Here is an 18,773-nt window from a genome sequence, read left to right on the forward strand (position 1 = left end):
GTCAAAAATCACTTCACCGTGGCCAGGAGGGTTTATGTCTGGGTTCTTCATTCTATCCCACTGGCCTATGTCTGTCTTTATGCCAAAACGGTGCTGTTTGATTACTTTAGCTTTGTAGTCATTTTGAAGTCAGGAAGTGTGAGCCCTCCAGGTTTTATTATTTTTCAAGATTGTTTTGACTATTTGTGGTCCCTTGAGAGTCCATGTGAATTTTAGAACGGGTTTTTCTAACCCGCAAGTAATGTCATTGGGAGTTTGATAGAAATTGCATTGAGCCTGACCTGTGGTGGTGCAGTGGATAAAGTGTAGACCTGGAACGCTGAGGTCGCCAGTTCAAAACCCCGGGCTTGGCTGGTTAAGGCACATATGGGAGTTGATGCTTTCTGCTCCTAATCCCCTTCTCTCTCTCCTCTCTCTCTAAAAATGAATAAATTAAAAAAAAAAAAAAAAGAAATTGCATTGAATCTGTAGAGTGCTTAGGGTAGTACTGATATCTTAACAAATCTTCCAACCCATAAACATGGAATGTGTTCCCATTTCTTGGTGTATTTCATTGCTTTTGGCAATGTTTGTTGTGTATATTGCACAAGTCTCTCGCCAGCTCGATGACGTTAATTCTTAAGTATTTTTCCACGCGTTGTAAATAATTTTGTTTTTTGTAATTTTCTTGGCAGGTACTTCATTACTCCTGCATAGAAATGCAGCTGGTTTTTGTGTGTTGACATTGTATCTGCCGCTTTGCTGAATTCATTTATGATGTCGAACGGCTTTTCTTGTGGAGTCTTCAGAGTTTTCTATGTGGACAGATTAGATCATCTGCAAACAGAAATCATTTTACCTCTTCATCTACAGTTTGGATGTGTCTTATTTCTTTTTTCTTGCTTAATTGCTCTGGTTAGAACTTCAAGCACTGTGTTGAATAGAGGTGGCAAAAGATCAGATATGCCTTGTCCCTGATCTCAGGAGTTTTCCTCTAAGAAAGCTTTTCCTTCCAAATTTTTTTTTCTTTTATTTTTTTCGAAGCTGGAAACGGGGAGAGACAGTCAGACAGACTCCCGCATGCGCCCGACCGGGATCCACCCAGCACACCCACCAGGGGCGACGCTCTGCCCACCAAGGGGCAATGCTCTGCCCCTCCGGGGCGTCGCTCTGCCGTGACCAGAGCCACTCTAGCGCCTGGGGCAGAGGCCAAGGAGCCATCTCCAGCACCCGGGCCATCTTTGCTCCAATGGAGCCTTGGCTGCGGGAGGGGAAGAGAGAGACAGAGAGGAAGGGGGGGGTGGAGAAGCAAATGGGCACTTCTCCTATGTGCCCTGGCTGGGAATCGAACCCGGGTCCCATGCACGCCAGGCCGACGCTCTACCGCTGAGCCAACTGGCCAGGGCCTTGCTTCCAATTTTTCACCATGAAGTATGATGTCTGCTGTGGGGTTTTCGTATATGGCTTTCAGTACATGGAAGTGGTTGCCTTCTATTCCTATCTTGAGTGTTTAGGTATGAAAGAGGAATGAATGTTGTGAAATGCTTTTTCCTGCATCAATTGAGATAATTACATGGTTTCTAGCTTCCATTTTGTGTATGTGGTATATGATATTAATTTTCGTATAGTGACCCACCCTTGCATTCCAGGAATAAACCTTGCTTGGTCGATGGTGCATGATCCTTTTAATATGTTGCTGAATTCAGTTTGCTAGTATTTTGTTGAGGACTTTAGCATCTGTGGTGTGTTTTATGTTTTTTTCTTTCCTTGTAGTGTCATTTTCTGGTTTTGGTTTCAGGATTCTGCTGGCCTCATGGAACAAGTTAGGAAGTGTTCCTTCCTCTTTGGTTCTTTTGGAAAAGTCTGAGAGAAGGATGGGAATTTTCTCTTGTTTAGATGTTTAGTAGAATTCACCGATGAAGCTGTCAGGTCCAGGACTTTTCTTTGTTGGGAGATTTTTAGTTACTAATTCAACCATCTTCCTAGTTACAGGTCTATGCAAAATTTTCTGTTTCTATCTGATTTAGTCTTGGTAGGTTTATTTTTATTTTTTACATTCATTTTTAGAGAGGGAGAGAGAAAGAGAGAGAAAAAAAGGGAGGAGCAGGAAGCATCAACTCCCATATATGCCTTGACTAGGCAAGCCCAGGATTTCGAACTAGCATTTCAGGTTGATGCTTTATCCACTGCACCACCACAGGTCAGACTAGTCTTGGTAGGTTTTGTGTTGCTAGAAATTTGTCCATTTCATTTAGGTTATCTAATTTTCTCTCTCTCTCTCTCTCTCTTTTTTTTTTTTTGCTCAAGCCAGATGAGCCCGCACTCAAGCTAGCAACCTCGGGGTCTCGAACCTGGGTCCTTCCGCATCCCAGTTCGATGCTCTATCCACTGCACCACCGCCTGGTCCTATCCAATTTTCTCTTATAATTCTCTTATAATTTCTATTTTTAATTTTTTTCTTTTGATTTGAGAGAGAGAGAGAGAGAAGTATCAACTCATTGTCGCACTTAGCTGTTCCATTTAGTTGTGCACTCATTGATTACTTCTCACAGGTTCCCTGACTGGGGATCGAACTTGTGACCTCAGTGTGCAAAGACAATGCTCTATTCACTGGCCAGGGACATACTACTCTCTTATAACCCTTTTTACTTCTGCAGAATCAGTAGTAATGTCTCCATGTTAATTACTTCTGCAGAATCAGTAGTAATGTCTCCACTTTAAATTCAGATAATTTGAAACTTCTTTTATTTTCTTAGTCCATCTAGCTAAAGATTTCTCAGTTTTGTTGACCTTTTTGAAAAAACAACTTTCAGTTTCATTGATTTTCTCTATTGTCATTGTATTCCCTTTATGTTTACTTCTGCTCCAATCTTTATTATTTCCTTCCTTCTGGTGGTAGCTTTGGGTTTAGTTTGTTCTTCTTTTTCTAGTTTCTTTAGTTTTTAAGTTAAATTGTTGATTTGAGATTGTCCTTGTTTCTTTTTTGTGACAGAGTCAGAGAGAGGGACAGATAGGGACAGACAGACAGGAAGGGAGAGAGATGAGAAGCATCAACTCATAGTTGCGGCACCTTAGTTGTTCATTGATTGCTTTCTCATATGTGCCTTGACCATGAGGCTACAGCTGACCAAGTAACTCCTTGCTCGAGCCAGCGACCTTGGTCTCAAGCCAGTTACCTTGGGCTTCAAACCAGCAACCTTTGGGCTCAAGCCTGTGATCATGGGGTTATATCTATGATCCCTGGCTCAAGCCAGCGATCCCACACTTAAGCTGGTGAGCTTGCACTCAAGCTAATGAGCCTGCATTCAAGCTGGTAATCTTGGGGTTTTGAACCTGGCTCCTCAGCATCCCAGTTCGATGCTCTATCCACTGCGCCACAGCCTAGTCAGGCTGTTGTTGTTTCTTTTTTTCTTTCTTTCTTTCTTTTTTTTTTTTTACTGAGGCAGAGAGTCAGAGAGAAGGATAGATAGGGACAGACAGACAAGAACAGAGAGATGAGAAGTATCAATCATCAGTTTTTTGTTGTGACACCTTAGCTGTTCATTGATTGCTTTCTCATAAGTGCTTTGACTGTGGGGCTACAGCAGACCAAGTAACTCCTTGCTTGAGCCAGAGACCTTGGGCTCAAACTGGTGAGCTTTTTTTTTTTTTTTCTCAAACCAGATGAGCCCGCACTCAAGCTGTGACCTCGGGGTCTCAAACCTGGGTTCTCTGCATCCCAGTCGATGCTCTATCCACTGCGTCACCCCCTGGTCAGGCTGTTGTTGTTTCTTAACAGCGACATGTACAGAAACATGTTTCTATACATATAAGCATGTATAGCTATACATTTCCCACTTAGAACTGCCTTTGCTGCATCCCATAACTTTTGGTATGTTGTGTTTTCATTATCATTCATCTCTAAGTATTTTCTTTTTTTTTTTTCTATTTTTTAATTTTATTTTATTTATTTATTTTTATTTATTCATTTTAGAGAGGAGAGGGAGAGACAGAGAAAGAGAGAGAGGAAAGACAGAGAGAGAAGGGGGGGAGGAGCTGGAAGCATCAACTCCCATATGTGCCTTGACCAGGCAAGCCTAGGGTTTCGAACCGGCGACCTCAGCATTTCCAGGTCAATGCTTTATCCACTGCACCACCACAGGTCAGGCCTCTAAGTATTTTCTAATTTCCCTTGTGGTTTTTTTCTTTGATCCATTTGTTGTTTAAAAGTGTATTGTTTAATTTCCATGATTTTGTGAATGCTTTAGTTTTGGATATTTGACATTTATCTTTTAAAATTCATTGAGACCTAATTAGTGGCCTGACTTAGGGTCCACCTTGGAAAATGTTCCATGTGCACTTGAGAAGAATGTGTATGTTGTTGTTGGGTAGAGTGTTGTGTATATGTCTGTTCAATTTAGTTGGTTTAGGCCCTGGCCGGTTTGCTCAGTGGTAGAGTGTCACTCGGTGTGTGGAAGTCCTGGGTTCAATTCCTGGTCAGGGCACACAGGAGAAGCAACCATCTGCTTCTCCACTCTTCCCCTCCCCTCCTTCTCCCTCCTTCCCTCTCGCTCTCTCTTCCTCCTTCTCCTGCAGCCATGGCTCCAATGAGCAAGTTGGCCCTAGGTACTGCGGATGTCTCCATGGCCTCTCCTCAGGTGCTAAAATAACTCCATTGCCGAGCAACAGAGCAGCAGCCACAGATGAGCAGAGCATCAGCCCCTGACGGGGGTTGCCAGGTGGATCCAGGTCAGAGAGCATGCGGGATTCTGTCTCTCTGCCTCCCTGCTTCTCACTTAAAGAAGAAAAAAAGAAAAATAAATCCTAATTTTTAATTTTTCTTTAATTAAGTGAGAGGTGAGGAGGCAGAGACAGACTTCCACATACGCCTTGCCCGGATCCACCTGGCAAGCCCCCTATCAGGCAATGCTCTGCCAGTCTGGGTTGCTGCTCTGGTGCTCAGCAACCAAACTATTTTAGTGCCTGAGATGAGGCCATGGAGCCATATTCAGAGCCTGGGGCCACCTATGCTGGAAACCATTTGAACCTTGGCTGCAGGAGGGGAAGAGAGAGAGCTGGGGGGAGGGTGGAGAAGCACATGGGTGCTTCTTCTGTGTACCCTGCCTGAGGAGTAATAGAACCCGGGACATCCACATGCCGGGCTGATGCTCTACTACTGAGCCAATCGGCCAGGGCCTCTAATTTGAATATATTGTATATCACCTTAACACAGTAGTTCTCAAAGTGTGCACCAGGACGCACTGGGGCACCCTAGAAGATTTCCAGGTGTGCCCTATGGTATTCTAGAGAAATATGTGCCTGTTGGGGACCAAAAAACCAACAGGGTTTTTGGAATTTAGATTTTTGGAGGACAGAGGTGTGGAGAATTGGCTGTAAGCTGACAGTCTGCCCAACCCCCCACCTCACTTGCCTGATTAGGTTGCAAAAGGCTGTTAAGCTGTGGTGCTGGATTGTTTACACTACCACCACGTTCCCCAGAAAGACTGGAGGCAAGTTTCTTCTATTCTTTGTTTGGTGTAAAGTTAAGATGATATGTATGATGGGGGTTTTCTGCACTTAACACAAGAGTAAAAAGAGAGGAATTCTTCAATGTACTGATGAGGAAATGAGAGTTTGCCTTTCAAATATATGTCCAAACACTAAAAAAATTGCTAGGACACATCAGGCTCATGTTTCTCATAAACACAAGAATGAAATAACTTAACACATTCACGCTGGGGCCTGCCAAATTTACTAAATCTTAATAAGAATGTATCAATATAGGCCCTGGCCGTTTGGCTCAGTGGTAGAGTGTTGGCCTGGCGTGCAGGAGTACTGGGTTTGATTCCCAGCCAGGGCACACAGGAGAAGTGCTCATCTGCTTCTCTATCCCTCCCCCTCTCCTTCCTCTCTGTCTCTCTCTTCCCCTCCTGCAGCCAAGGCTCCATTGGAGCAAAGTTGGCCCAGGCGCTGAGGATGGCTCTGTGGCCTCTGCCTCAGGCGCTAGAATGGCTCTGGTTGCAACAGAGCAACGCCCCAGATGGGCAGAGCATCGCCCCCTGGTGGGCGTGCTGGGTGGATCCTGGTCGGGTGCATGCGGGAATCTGTCTGACTGCCTCCCTGTTTCCAACTTCAGAAAAATAAAAAAAAAAAAATAAAAATAAAAAAAGAATGTAGCAATATATATAAAAATATAACTTTTTTGTCGTTTTTTTATTTTTTAACCCCTCTTTTTTACAAATTCTAAAAAGCATAACTCAAAAAATTTAACATAAAAACGTTTTTTAATGTTAGAATAAATTTAATTTTGTCGTATTTATTTTGTTTAATTACCATAAAGGCACACTTGAACTTTATATTTTTGTTCTTTCATATTTGACTTAATTATTATAACATATTTCTCAGAAATTTGTATATAGTGCGCCTACAACTATTTATAGGATTTTAAATGCACCTGACTTCAAAAAGTTTGAGAACCACTGGCTTAACGTCACTGATATTCCTTTACTGCTCTTCTCCACCCCTTTCAGTTTCTGATATAACAAAATTACACCTGCGTACATTGTGGCTGTGTTGGACGCAGCCTTTTGATGGTGATACTCTCAGCTTGGGGTGTCAGAGGCGCTGGCCGGGGCCCATATTACTCACAGCAAACCACACAGGCACTTCTCCTACCGGGGCCAGTGTTGTGGCTGGCCTGGCCCTTGTGTCTCTTATTATGATTGCAGGGTGCCCCTCGGCCAAAAAGCCATTGGGGAACTTGAGGAACTAGCTTTATTACTCACAGGCCTTGGGCGACACACAGCACACCCGGGGGTCACATGGCGAGGTTGCAAGGGGAGAGAGAGAAAGAGAGAGAGAGAAAGAGAGAGAGAGAGGGAGAGAGAGAGAGAGAGAGAGAAAGAGGGAGAGAAAGAGGGAGAGAACATGGATCTGGGACTCTGCCTTTATTAGGGCCGGGGGGGGGGGTGTCTGAGATTTTGCAGGGTCACTTATTATATTGGCTAATTTGAAGCACAAGAGTGGGAATTGGGGTGTGGAAGAGTGGAGGTGGGGTCACTGATGCGGTTAGTTTTCTAGGTCATCCGGTGTTTTCTGAAAGGGGAACTTCATGAGTGTGGGTAGCCTAGTTCCTTAACTGGTGTTTTCCAAGGAGTGTGTCTTATGTGGATTCAAAATGGGTGTCTTTCTAAATGGATACCTCAACAGTCACAGGCTTAGTGTCAGGCAGTGTCACTATACTTGTGTTCTCAAAAACACAAACTAATAATTCTCTCAGATGCATTCATCTCCTTAACTATGTAGAAAACAAGATTTGCAGTTATACACCAAAGTTGCAATACTTCTTGCTTTTACACTAATATATATTTTTTTATTTAAATGCTTCAGTCATGGCCTTTGCTAGTTGGCTCAGTGGTAGAGCGTCAGCCCAGCGTGTGGATGTCCTGGGTTCGATTCCTGATCAGGGCACACAGGAGAAGGGCCCCATCTGCTTCTCCACCCTTCCTCCTCTCACTTCTCTCTCTCTCTCTCTCTCTCTTTTCCCCTCCTGCAACATTTCACTCTATTGGAGTGAGTAGGCCCCAGTACTGAGGATGGCTCCATGGCCTTTGCCTCAGGCACTTAGAAGAGCTTGGTTGCTGAGCAATGGAGCAACGCCCCAGGTGGGTAGAGTATCACCCTCTAGCGGGCTTGCTGGGTGGATCCTGGTCAGGGCGCATGCAAGAGTCTGTCTCTGCCTCCCCTCGCATCACTGAATTAAAAAAAAATGCTTCAGTCATGTAGAAAACAAGCAAAGTACAGTTATACACCACTGTTACCATAATAAGAGCTTTTCTAGTTGTTCATGTATCTGTCTTCACTTCTCCATCTGGCTTCAGGTGACTTCCCAGTGCTCTTTCATTTCGTCTTGTAGGACTTCGTTGAATATTTCTTGCAGGACAGGTCTGTTGATCACAGCTTCTCGAGTCTTTGTTTATCTGGGAATGTGTTCATTTCTCCCTCACTTCCGCAGCAGAGTTTTGCCAGATAGAAGATTCTTGGTCCACAGGTTTCTTTCCTTTTAGTATTATGCATCTATCGGCTCACTATCTATTGGTCTTCAGAACTTCTCAGGATCTTCCTAAGGATCCCTGGAGTATAATGGTCCACTTTTCTCCTGCTGCTTTCGGGATTCTCTCTGTCTCTGTCTTTTAAATTTTTTATTTTTATTTTTTTGATAGCACATACGTAAGATACAGAGGGAGAGAGAGGGGGAGGGGGAGAGACAGGAATGGAGAGAGATGAGAAGCATCCACTCAGAGTTGCGTCACTTTAGTTGTTCATTGATTGCTTCTCATATGTGCCTTGACCCAGGAGGCTCCAGCCAAACCAGTGACCTTGGGCTCAAGCCAGCAACCGTAGGATCATGTGGATGATCCCACAATCAAGATGGCGACCCTGCGCTCAAGCTGGATGAGCCCACTCTCAAGCCAGTGACCTCAGGCTTCAAACCTGAGACCTCAGCATCCCAGGTCAACACCCTATCCTGGTCAGGGCGCATGCAAGAGTCTGTCTCTGCCTCCCCTCGCATCACTGAATTAAAAAAAAATGCTTCAGTCATGTAGAAAACAAGCAAAGTACAGTTATACACCACTGTGCCACCACGGGCCAGGCTGTGATTTGACTTTTTAAACTATGTTTACATTTAGTCTGATAAAAAATAAATATAAACTTAAATTTAAAACATTCACAAGAGAGAACAAATTTGTGGGAAGTTACAAGATCATTTTGAAAACTTGAAATCATATTTTTAAAAATAATATGCCCTCCAGAAATATCTTGCTCAGAATACTCTTGTTCCAGTTGCAGCAGTAGTGGATGCATGCGTTAATATCCAACAACTGACTTGCATAAACCCAGGAGTGTCTCCTCATAAGGGGGCCCCTCATGAGGGTAAGGGCAGGCTCCATGGCTGCATGATCCTGAGAAGACGCACCTCCTCAAATGGTGTGTCCTGCTGCCTCACTTGCTTCACCTCGTTCTGGCCCTGATCCGGGGTCCCTGGGTAGGTGCAGAGATTAATGCCAGCCCTGAAGACTTGATGACCATTCCCATATATCTAACTCACCAGCTTAGCCTGTGCAGATGTTGAGAGGTCTTGGAGAATGACTGTGAACTATGATGATTGTGGTCCGGTAGTGACTCCACCTGTAGCTGTTGTCACCGCCACCTGGTCAGGCTTCTTCTTCTTCTTTTTTTTTTTTTATAAATAAATTTTTATTAATTTTAATAGGGTGACATCAATAAATCAGGGTACATATATTCAAAGAAAACATGTCCAGGTTATCTTGTCATTCAATTATGCATACCCATCACCCAAAGTCAGATTGTCCTCTGTCACCTTCTATCTAGTTTTCTTTGTGCCCTTTTCCCTCCCCTTCCCTCTCTCCCTCCTTCCCTCCCCCCGCACCCGGTAACCTTCTTCTTCTTTTTTTTTTTAAAATCTTAACTTTCCACAACACATCACACTGGTCCATCACATTGAAGACATGATGCCGACAGGACACAGCAAGTATACCTCAGACGCCTTGATGAGACCTGTGTGAACTAGAAGGTGGGAAATACTCCGCCCCTCCCAAATTTAGGGGCCTGTGATTTCTAAGTTTCTGGGAGTCATTTGATCTGGGGGTTTTAAAATTTCCCTCTAAAAAGGCAAATTTTTGCCCCTCTTACAATCTACCATGAAAAAGAAAAGGGGGTGGGGCAGGACCAGGTGGTAGTGCAGTGGAGAGAGAGTTGGACTGGGAGGCAGAGAACCCAGGTTCGAAACCCTGAGGTCACTGGCTTGAGCACGGGCTCATTCGGCTTGAGTGTGGGATCATAGACATGACCCCATGGTCACTGGCTTAAGCCCAAAGGTCACTGGCTTGAAGCCCAAGGTTGCTGGTTTGAGCTGAAGGTCATTGGCTTGAAACCAATGTCACTGGCTTGAGCAAGGGGTCACTTGCTCTACTGTAACACCCCCCCCCCCCCGTCAAGGCACATAGGAGAAAGCAATCAATGAACAACTAAGGAGCCGCAACAAAGAATTGATGCTTCTCATCTCTCTCCCTTCCTGTCTGTCTGTCCCTAACTGTCCTTCTCTCTGTCTCTTTCTCTGTCTCTGTCACAAAAATAGGGGGACAAATGATGAGAAGGCCTTTTTGGATTTGGGGAGCGATGTGGTGATGTGGTGTAGTGTGCTGCACTGTGACCTCTGCAGAGTCACCCACAAGGGAGTCAGTCTCAAGAGCAGAGCGGGGCGAAGGGAAGGCTCTGCAGGCTCAGGCCTCAGTGTATGTATCCCCCCTTCCCCCACAGGGGCCCTCTGACCCAGCAGGCCGCGGTGTACATGCCCCCCTCCCCCACAGGGGCCCTCTGACCCAGCAGGCCTCAGTGTACGTATCCCCCCTCCCCCACAGGGACCCTCTGACCCAGCAGGTCCTTCGGTGCTCAAAATGTCCCTGACTCGCATAGCCGGGAAGCTCCCAGCCAGAGCTCCAGAGCTGTAGAGCCATTCTAGGCTCTCTTCTGCAGGTGCCTCTTTTCCTCCTGGGGAGGCCGCTCCTGGCTTTCCATCTGGGGTTTGGTGGAGACCACAGGTCCAACCACAGGACGCTGGTGACTGTGGGGCCTGTGCTTGTCCCCCAGAGCTCAGTGTTGTTAGACCACCCACGCAGCCATCAGTTCTGTGTTTGCGGCCACACTCCGTGCGTGGGAACAATGTGAGCGTCCAACCTCGGGCAGGTCCTGGGTGCACAGCGATTTGCAGAGAAGGTGGCCCACAGGTTCCTTCGACACCAACTCCTGGCGCCTGGCTTCCTCCCCCTGGTCCGTGCCCCTGGATCCTGCCTGGAGGACAGACAGAGCCACAGGATAAGCTAGCGGACCTCATTGCAGCCCCACTCAGAGGTGGCCCCGAAGGGTAGTGATGAAGAAGCATTCCTGCCTGACCAGGCGGTGGCGCAGTGGATAGAGTATCGGACTGGGATGCGGAAGACCCCGAGGTCGCCAGCTTGAATGCGGGCTCATCTGGTTTGAGGAAAAAGCTCACCGGCTTGGACCCAAGGTCGCTGGCTCGAGCAAGGGGTCACTCAGTCTGCTGAAGGCCCACGGTCAAGGCACATATGATAAAGTAATCAATGAAAAACTAAGGTGTCGCAATGAAAAACTGATGCTTGATGCTTCTCATCTCTCTTCGTTCCTGTCTGTCTGTCCCTATCGATCCCTCTCTGACTATCTGTCTCTGTAAAAAAAAAAAAAAAAAAAGCATTCCTGGGGGTGGCAGAGAGGAGCAATGCATTCAGTTAGTTGTCCGCTGTGTCCGGAGGCACAGATCTGTGCTTAGACAGTTGCGGACAGTGGGGCTGACTGGTCAGGGACGTGGGGAGAAACGGGAGCTCTGGGGGAGAAGTGTGGATGGCTTCTCCGGTGGGTATCTGTGTGCCGTAAGAATGCCACTCTCAGGAATCCGGTGAGAGGGTAAAGAGCTATCGGGACAGCTGGCAGCCTCTGTGTCCGTCCACCAGGGCTTCTGTTAGTCCCACGGCCTGAGCTGACACAACAGAAAGGTGCACCTCACTGTTCTAGAGGCTGGAAGCCCAAGGTCAGGTCGCTGGCAGGGTTACTTCCTTCGGAGGGCTGTGAGAAGGGGTCTGTCCCTTGCGTCCTGTCCAACTCCGGGGCTCTCTGGAAATCGCGGGTGTGCCTGGGCTTGTGGAAGCATCTTCCCAGTCTGCCTCTGTCTTCACAGCGGCCTTCTCGCCCGTGTGTCTGTCTCTGGAAGGACATCGGTCACATTTAGTTAGGGACCCACTCTGATGACCTCATCTTAACCTGATTACCTCTAGAAAGGTCTTATCTCCAATGAGACCCCATTCCCTCGTACTGGGCTGTAGGGCTACAGTATGAATTTTGGGGGACACAATTTGACCCATGAAAACCTGTTTCTCCAGCCGCCCCGGTGCTCTCTCAATGGACCCACCAGCAAAGTAGCTATGGTGACAGGGGTGTGGGCTTTGCGTGGGCTCGAGAACGCGGACTTCCTCTTACCACACCACTCAGGCTCCTGCCAAGTAAGTGTCTTATCTGACATCAGCAGAGACCCGCACTTAGCTCCAGCTGGCACCCTTCCCTCGGGAGAATGTGCACCAGGTAGCAGGTTGATTACCCCGGACCTCTCCCCTCCCAAAGGGACAGTGATACGGCCGCCCTGGAACAACAGGTCCTTCTGGACGTGGGTGTGTCTCCTTAGCTGTCAGGCTTCTGTCGGGACCGTGGTCTTCCACACGGCGGCAGTGCTTCTGACCCAAGAACGCGTTTCACAGCAGCGTGGGCTCAGGGCCACGGGATTCACTGGCCTCACTGCACGTCCTGCCTCCCGGAAGGGGCTGCCGGACTGAGAGGCTGGTTGGCTTACTGCAGGCTCCTTACAGGATGCCAGTCGGGAAACAACGTCTGGGAAGGGCAGCGCTCTCTGTCCCACCGGACCCCGTCACACGGCTCCGTTTCTGCCGCAGCCCAGCCAGCGCGTGTGGGCCCAGGAAGCCAGGAGTGGATGTGGGTGGGTCCTCCCCCTTTTACACCTAACCTTGAGCTCTGCTAATGTCAGGGTCTTAGTGACCAAGGGGAGAATGTTTCAACCAAGGACATACAGTGCTTTCATTGAGTTGAAAGAGGATCCTGTCACCTGGCTACATTGCGCTCATTATGTTCCTGAGCCAAGGGCGAAGAAGGGATTACTCTCGTGGCTGAGTGATGGAGTGGGTCACTCAGGGGAGACTGTGATGTTCTGCACGCTAAGGACAGGGATTACTCTCGTGGCTGAGTGATGGAGTGGGTCACTCAGGGGAGACTGTGATGTTCTGCACGCTAAGGACAGGGATTACTCTCGTGGCTGAGTGATGGAGTGGGTCACTCAGGGGAGACTGTGATGTTCTGCACGCTAAGGACAGGGATTACTCTCGTGGCTGAGTGATGGAGTGGGTCACTCAGGGGAGACTGTGTTGTTCTGCACGCTAAGGACAAGAAGCCAGGGGATTCTCTGCAGCTCCGCTCACAGTTTCCAGGACCAATAGTAAAGACTAACGGAAAACTGACCCGGCCGGGGGCAGCGCAGTTGGTCAGAGCATTTGTCCTGATAGGCCAAGGTTGTGGGTTCGATCCCCGGTCAGAGCACATACAAGACTCAGCCGATGAATGCATGAGCAAGTGGCACAACCCGTTGATGTTTCTCTCTCTCCAATCAGTTTTTAAAAATCGAAGACTAATGCAACAACCACGTCAACCACAGAAAGGGAGCACGACTGAGGACTCAGAGCCTTCAGGAACGGAGGTGGGGGTCCTCTCCTCAAGCGAAGACCCCCAGCCGGCAGAGGTTGTGGCCGAGCTGCGGGCAGCAGGGGGAGTCGTGGGAGAAGGAAGCCACAGGTGGTCGGCGTGGCCTCCTGAGCTGTCGTGGCAGAAACCAGGGCTATTGTTTTGCTTCCTTTGCTTCTTGAATGTGTTGGCTCACACAAACAAACCGTTTCCCTCTTTTCTCCCCTTGACATTTTTATTGTGCACGCAATGAGTTAGCTTGCCCCTTCCGTCTTCAGGTGATACCGACTATTGGGTCCGCGGTGACTGCCGGGTAATGAACATAGATGCAGTGGTGACTCCTGGCCCTGTCTTCGCTTTGTGGAGAATGGGGTGGCAGGGGTGGGGGGTGGAGGGTGGGGGGTGGAGGGTGGGGGTGGGGGCGGGGAGGAGAACATTTTCCTTTGTAGGAAGGATGGATGGATGGCATTGGGCAGAAAAAAAGGTTTTTAACGTTTTAAATTTATTGATTGACTTTAGAGAGACAGAGAGAGGAGGTGGGAACAGAGAGAGAGAGAGAGAGAAGTGTTCATTTGTTGTTTTATTTAGCTGTGTGTTCATTGGTCACTTCCTCTGTGTGCCCTGACCGGGGATCAAACCTGCAGCCTTGGTGCTTTGGGACGACGCTCTCACCGACTGAGCTAAACAGCCAGGGCCAGAAATGTTTTTTAAATGTTACGTTTGTATTGGAGGGGACATCTGGGAACCGAAATAGATATTAATGTACTGCCTCTCACCTCCAAACTCATCTTTCATCGCCCTGCTTGGGGTGGCGTGGTTCTGGATCTTTTACCCCTTGCCCTGTGGCAGGATGTGGCATCAGTAGGGGGCGCCAGAGGGACAATATGGGAAGAAGGGGTTCGCACGAGTTCGTAGGCCAGACACACCCGGCACACCTCCCCATGGGCTGGTTCCCTCCCCGCCTCCTTAGCTGGCTTGGCAGCGAGTCTGAGCACCGTGCCTGCCCGTGCACGGCTTACTGGCATCATCGAGGGGGACTGAGTTTCCGGCAGGTTCTGCTGGCAGAGCGGCTCCGTGGATCCTGCCAGGGCTGCAACCCTTCCAGCGGTGTCTGAATCCTGGAGCTGGTTCGGGGCCGAGGACACTTCCAGGTCTGCTACCTCCTCGGAGCTCTGCCTCAGGCCTGGGGCGGGGTGGTGGCCGTGCCGGACACCTGCTCGCCTGTGTTTGTCGAGTTCTCTTTAGTCCGCAGCAGCCTGGCCCTGGTTCCTCCTGTCCGGTCCTTTAAATGTTCCCTCGCCAGCCGCTGACCCCGTCGCTTCCGCCCCTGGATTGGACCCCAAGTGATAGAAGGATTGAGAAAGATGCTCTGCTACAAACGTGGGCCGTTTGCGATGGGGAAGGAAGGGCCCTCAGAGGGCAGAGCCACGAATCAGGGCACCCCAGGCTCCCTCTTTCTGGAAGCTACCCTGATGTGGCCTTCCCAGGGGGGGCTCCATCACAGCCTGACCCACCCACTGTATCCAGGGACTGTCTCTCGGGTGGGGGCAGGAGCCCAGGGCCGGGCTGACCAGGGGCCCCCTGGCTGGCAGGCTCGCTGTCCACCCTTTCCTCAGGGAGTGCTTGGAGGACAGGAGCCCCTGCCCACTGTCCCCTCCACCACGGTGTCAGCAGTTTTTGGAAGCTTCAGGTTCCACACGCTGCCTCCTGGTTCCTGGAACCTCAGTGCCCCACACGTCGGCCACACCTGCGCAGGCTCAGGCCCCCCGTGTCCCTACCAGGAACCGTGGTGCCTCCAGGACCTCATCTACAGAGGGTCCCCCTCTGTGGGAGACTCCGGTCCCTATACTGGCTCACCTGGGCTGTACCCCAGCAGTCCCCCACCCTGACGCTCTGACACAGCCCCTTCCTGCCAGCTGAGACCTAGGTCCGTTTCTGTAACCTCTCCGGGCCCCTCACACCTTGGCTGTGTTCGTACCCTGGTGTGACTTCCTGACCAGAGCCATGTTCTTGGTGAAACTCAGCTCTGGGCTCCGGGCTGGCACCTGAGCACAGAACTTGGCTGGAGAACCCACTCCCAACGGGCACCGGACATGGCTGGATGGTCCCACCTGAGCCACGCAGGCCTCCCCTCCTCCCTCGAGTCTCCAGCAACACTTGCGTCTGTTTCTCAGTGAAACGGTATACGACACATTCACACGGCTCCATAATACACCGTTCGAACAGGATATACGATGAAGCAGCTCCTTGCCTCCCTCTGTCTCCCTCCCTCTCCCCCACCCCCCGGCGCACCTACCAGTGTGCACACACGCCACGCCCACAAATGCCCCCGCTCGTTCCTGTTGCGTTCTTCCAGGCTGCCTTACTGCAGGCAGGAGAGACCACACACGTAGCCCTTTCCACTTTAGTTTACCTGACGGCAGCACCCCACAGACTCTAGTCTGCGGTCTGCTTTTCTCCCCCTGAACATTACCTGCTGGAGCAATTTCCGCGTCGGAATGGAGAGAACTTCTTCCTCCTTGTTCAGAGCTGCGTAGTACTCCCTTGTTCGGGCACTGCCGTCATTTCCCTGGTGTCTACTGATGGACATTTAGGGAGTTTCCAATAGTTTGCAGCCACAACCAAAGTAAGTAGCCTGGTCCCTCCCTGTGTCGTTGTGCATGGGTGCTAGAGTATCGCTCAGACACATTCTTGGAAAGGGGGATGGCCTTGCACAGAGGGGCTGTGCACAATTGTGCCCCAGAGCTGTGAGTGCAAGTGCTGGGTAGTCCCTCAGCTTGACCCTAGTTTTGTCACCCACTTAGGTTTGGACAGTCTAATGAGCCACAGTTCCTTTCTGCAGATCTCTCCAACTTAACTTCCCAAATTTCTCCATCAGGGCCTCCACCCCCTGACCCCTGGCCCCCAGGCCATCCTGTCAGGAAGCAGCACCAGCCCCAGCTCTGTTTGGTCCCCCTGGATGGACTGGGGTCTGTGGAAGGCTCAGGGCATTGTTCTTCCCCCCCTCCCGCTTGGAGACAGCCTCCTCTCCCTCCACATCACCAGCAACCCTAGCCCCCGTGACACGGTCTCCTGGCCTGCCCACCGTCCCCCTTTCTCCTTGCAGTAGCCAGAAGGATCTTTTCAGGTCATAATCATGTATTTTATCAGCCCCCAAATGACTGCTTCAAAACCCTCCAGTGCTTTTCCTTTACAAGCAGAAGTCAACCCCAACTCCTGCCCCAGCGAAGGCCCTGGGAGCCCTGATTCTGGGGAGAGCCATGTGATGAGCCCAGCCCGTGACCCCTTCCCTCAGAGCCCTGCCCCCTCTTGGCAGGCTCTTGCTCCACCCCCTGCCTTCACCCCCGCCAGCCCCTGAGCTCTCTCTGTCTCCTAAAACAGGAACCCTTCCAGTCCCTGTCCTGGCCTTTGCCCAGGTCTTTTCCTCCCCTGCACTGTTCCTTCCAGTCTGGAGTCCCCAGCCAACCGTCTGAGCACCCCCCATGGCCACAGAGCTGCCCTCGGGAACTCTGCTGCCGCCCCCGCCCCCACCAACCCCTGCACTCGGACGGAACTGTTCTACTGGCTCCCTGTTTCCTGTGGGCCTGCAGGAACGTCAGTCTTCCAGGGAGGGCTTGCCGCCTTCCCCACGCCCCTCCCCCAGCAGGGATGGGGGCAGAGTTGGAGGACCCCATCAACCCTTGTCCCACGGAGGACTGCAGCCCCCTCCCCAGGCCCAGGAGGGGGCAGGCAGGGCTGGGGCCCCATGTCCCCATCCTGGAAAGCAGAGGCCCCCTGCCCAGGCTCTCCCCCTGCCCAGGCTCTCCCCCTGGGAGACTCGCCTGGATGACTCACCCCTCCACTCTGCAGCAAATTCTTCTCTGAACGGGATTTTCCTGTGGGCGACCGGAATTGACTGCTGTCGAACCCTTGGCGGTGGCCTGGGCTGGTGACGAGGGCAGGCCCTCTCTGGCCCCCTTTTCCAGGCCCCGGTGGCAGGAACAGCAGGAACCTTGAGGCGCCGCCTGCGTCCCCTTCCGCCCCATCCGGAGCCCGCCCTGGTGAGCGCAGTGGGCACAGGGGGGGCCAGAGTCACCCGCCCCATCCACACAGCAGCTCTCTGTGCTCTGAGGACCCCCCATCCTGGTCTGCCCCAGCCCCCTGTGCTCTGAGGACCCCCCATCCTGGTCTGTCCCAGCCCGCCTGTGCTCTGAGGACCCCTCATCCTGGTCTGTCCCAGCCCCCTGTGCTCTGAGGACCCCCCATCCTGGTCTGCCCCAGCCCCCCTGTGCTCTGAGGACCCCTCATCCTGGTCTGTCCCAGCCCCCTGTGCTCTGAGGACCCCTCATCCTGGTCTGCTCCAGCTCTCTGTGCTCTGAGGACCCCCCATCCTGGTCTGTCCCAGCCCCCCTGTGCTCTGAGGACCCCCCATCCTGGTCTGTCCCAGCCCCCTGTGCTCTGAGGACCCCCCATCCTGGTCTGCCCCAGCCCCCTGTGCTCTGAGGACCCCCCATCCTGGTCATCCCCAGCCCCCTGTGCTCTGAGGACCCCCGTCTGCCCCAGCCCCCTGTGCTCTGAGGACCCCCCATCCTGGTCTGCCCCAGCCCCCTGTGCTCTGAGGACCCCCCATCCTGGTCTGCCCCAGCCCCCTGTGCTCTGAGGACCCCCGTCTGCCCCAGCCCCCCTGTGCTCTGAGGACCCCCGTCTGCCCCAGCCCCCTGTGCTCTGAGGACCCCCCATCCTGGTCTGCCCCAGCCCCCTGTGCTCTGAGGACCCCCGTCTGCCCCAGCCCCCCTGTGCTCTGAGGACCCCCATCCTGGTCTGTCCCAGCCCCCTGTGCTCTGAGGACCCCCCATCCTGGTCTGCCCCAGCCCCCTGTGCTCTGAGGACCCCCCATCCTGGTCTGCTCCAGCCCCTCTGTGCTCTGAGGACCCCCCATCCTGGTCTGCCCCAGCCCCCTGTGCTCTGAGGACCCCCCATCCTGGTCTGCCCCAGCCCCCTGTGCTCTGAGGACCCCCGTCTGCCCCAGCCCCCTGTGCTCTGAGGACCCCCCATCCTGGTCTGTCCCAGCCCCCTGTGCTCTGAGGACCCCCCCTCCTCCGGTCTGCCCCAGCCGGTGTAACAAGGCTGGAGGTCTGGGCTTTTGGCTTTAAATCCACCCCCTTGGTCAGTTCACACCTGCCCCCCCCCCCCATTGATTTAAAACGTGGTGGTAAGAGACATCCACACCTGTAAGAATTTTTGAGTTTATTGAGCCTAACTGATGACAAAGCCCAGGAAGCTAAATCTCAACGGAGAAAACGCTCCAGAGAATGAGTTTCGCAGCCTGTACATCAGATCAAAGCAGGAGACGTAAGGGGGTCACAAAAATTCTGCTGGTGGTCGATCGGGGAGGTGGGCAAATGCAAAGCAGGTAATCTCTGGGACTGGGTGAAGAGGAGAACGGAGAGACACGTAACTTCTTCTACATCGCTACGTGGGGACCGGACGGTGGACAT

At 51.3% G+C, this 18,773-nt stretch overlaps 1 long non-coding RNA gene across 1 annotated transcript; it reads right to left on the reverse strand.

The window, feature by feature from the left end:
* Window positions 1-13,770: 13,770 nt before the first annotated feature.
* On the reverse strand, window positions 13,771-17,270 carry LOC136376796 (uncharacterized). Its single transcript, XR_010746244.1, has 3 exons — window positions 17,131-17,270; window positions 15,770-15,875; window positions 13,771-14,623 (listed from the first exon to the last, which is right to left on the reverse strand). It is a non-coding gene; the product is annotated as an uncharacterized lncRNA (long non-coding RNA).
* Between the last annotated feature and the right edge of the window lie 1,503 nt (window positions 17,271-18,773).

Source organism: Saccopteryx leptura, chromosome 6 (genome assembly GCF_036850995.1).
Source record: "Saccopteryx leptura isolate mSacLep1 chromosome 6, mSacLep1_pri_phased_curated, whole genome shotgun sequence".
Taxonomy (NCBI): Eukaryota; Metazoa; Chordata; class Mammalia; order Chiroptera; family Emballonuridae; genus Saccopteryx; species Saccopteryx leptura.